The 2,766-nt window shown below is 41.6% G+C and overlaps 1 pseudogene; it reads right to left on the minus strand.

The window, feature by feature from the left end:
- Positions 1-312: 312 nt before the first annotated feature.
- On the minus strand, positions 313-1,705 carry LOC116086637 (annotated as a pseudogene).
- Between the last annotated feature and the right edge of the window lie 1,061 nt (positions 1,706-2,766).

The raw sequence follows: 2,766 nt of genomic DNA on the forward strand, positions 1-2,766 counted from the left end.
GCAATGAATGCATTCTGATCTTTTTTTTTAATGACCAAAATCAAATCTTTATTTTTTATAACTGTATACATGCGATCCAAATGTGTCCACCACTAGTTTTTCTGAAAGAAACATGCTATAAATAAGCAAACTACAATGCTCACTGATATGTATGCACTCCCTAGATGTCTCATTTGGCTTAATTACAGGCCACTCACAGTAATAGCTTTTTAGTATCAAGTGTATCCTGATGTTAAGCCACTTTAGCTCTTGCACAAACATGTTGCACTTCTGGATGATAATGGAAAAAACTGTGCAGCATTACACGGTTAAGCTAAGTTGCATCCATCCTTTTAAATGGCGTCAATATCAATGTCATCATCCTTGTTGTCAGACTTCACAGTGTCAACTTTTGCTACACTGGCAGTCTTCGAATATACCACCTCAATATTTTCATCTTCATCTTCGTCCTCATCACCAGAAGATTCTTCCTCTGCCTCCTTCAACCATTCAATAAATTGGCAAGTTCTTTTGAGACCTATTTCTTAGAGGCCTTTTCTGACCAGCTGACAATGACCTCCTCTTCTAAAAGGTCTGCATCATACATCTCCTTCAAGATATGTGGAATCCTGGAGATCAGCTGAGCTTGATGCATTGCTACCACACATTCCAAACCATGAGGAAGGTACCTCTGAGCCTTTGTGTTGTTATGACAAAATCTTAGAAAATGGCACCTGTATTTCTTGATTTGCTCTCTTATCTTCTCATCAAAGAGAACTTCTGTCAAAACAAGAGGACGTAACCGGCTGCAAGAGTTCTCGGTCTCTGACATGAAAAAATTTTCGCCACTGAGGCTGTAAGCTTCTTGCTTGTAGGTTATGTTTCCCCAATACAGGTACCAATGGCTGCGCAACAGCTCGTTTTTCGTCAAATAAAGACATAAACCCAACGGGGCCGGTGGCAAGCAGAGCAGAGGCTGGGCAGGAGGGACTGTCAAAGAGAACTTCTGTCAAAACAAGAGGACCCGTGGCTTTTACATCCAGCCTTTCTTCCTCAGCCACAATTTCTTTATCAGATGAATCAATAATGCCCTCTTCTTTCTTTTTCTTAACAAAATCAAACAGGATGTTAACACGCTCTTCTACAGTTCTTTCCAAATCATCGCTAAGTGTCAGACCTTTTGCATGGTCACTGATTTCATCCATTCTGCGCCTTTGAGCTTCCTCGGTTGTATCCTCAACCCAATCATCATCTTCCTCTTCTTCCACAGCATGTGGAGGACTAAATTCATTTGGTGGTGGAGGGGGTGGAGTCTCACTGGTGGATACAGAGCCATTTTCCTTGTCCTTGTCCTTTCTATTTTTCTTTTCTTTTTCTTTCTTTCCTGTACCAACGTCACTATTCTCAGGTGGGTTTTTGAGAATCAATGTACAAAGTTTATGATGTGTGTCAAGCATGCCTCGGTATCCACAGGCTTTACAAAAATTACCTTTTGTTTGCTTCTTTGGATTGACATGCAGATCTGTTTCAGGATTCTCAGACTCAGGACAGAGAACAAACTTTTTAATGAATCCATCCAACATGTCTTGCAGCTTATTCGTCTCATGAGATCCATTAACAATATAACGGTCATTCTCAACATCAAACTTGGTCTGTGCTCCCAGCTTACAACTAAAATATTTGGTGGGATCTTAGCAATCAAACGGGGCATCTTGTAGCGATAGAACTGGTCTGACACCCTGCGGTTGACTGGACAGACATTTAGGCTTATTAGTGACTTTATCAATAAGATGAACAGATCTTTGATTGCAACTTTTTGGTATCTTCTGTCTGGAGAAGAAGGTATGACATAAACGACTCCAAGAGTTCTTGGTCTCTGACATGAAAAAATTTTCGCCACTGAGGCTGTAAGCTTCTTGCTTGTAGGCTATGTTTCCCCAACACAGGTACCAATGGCTGCGCAACAGCTCGTTTTCATCAAATAAAGACATAAACCCAACGGGGCTCACCCGGAACTAGGAGGAAGAGGCGCTGGGGACCAGGTCTGGAGCGGCGGGACCCGCTGCAAGCTGAGGGGGACCTGGGCAGGTTCCTCTGCGGAGCAGCGGGAGGGACTGTCCCAGCGATGTCCTAGTTGACACCAGCAGCACCAAGCCTGGCGACCTGGCTGGAACAGGCACCTGCCCCGCGGACTCACCCATGGCACGTTCTGATCTTTAGATCGCCCTCTGTATGTACAGTTGAGGAACCACTGTCAAAGCAATGAATTCTCCCAAAAAACAGATGTATTAATACATAAATTAATGTAATATCCACACAGATGTTTGTAGAGATAGTCAAGACAAGCTCTCACAGATGTCTCTGAAGGACCTTCCCTGTGATCACTCTGTCCAGTTGACAATATGACTTACAGTTATAGTACCTTTCTGAATCTACATATTTTTCTATTTACTTTTAGATGTTAATAGCTATTTTAAAAAAGATAAAAAATAAAAGCAAAATAAAGGTAAGTCTTTAACAATCCGTGTTAAACCTTTTTTATCATGAATATAAGCAGTGTGTGTCTTAGTTACCCCTTCTACTGCTCTGAAGAAAACACCAACGAACAAGACAATCCATGTAAAAGGAAAGATTTATTTGTGGACTTGATCACAGTTTTGGAGTGTTTGTCCATGGTTTTTCCCCTTACATTTTTTTCCCTTCTAGTTTTGTTAATTGCAACATACTTCTCTCTTGAGTTGTTTCCTCATCCTGAAGAAAACGTGCGTTCAAAGGTATCCCAGGGCC

The sequence above is a fragment of the Mastomys coucha genome, unplaced genomic scaffold (assembly GCF_008632895.1).
Source record: "Mastomys coucha isolate ucsf_1 unplaced genomic scaffold, UCSF_Mcou_1 pScaffold12, whole genome shotgun sequence".
Taxonomy (NCBI): Eukaryota; Metazoa; Chordata; class Mammalia; order Rodentia; family Muridae; genus Mastomys; species Mastomys coucha.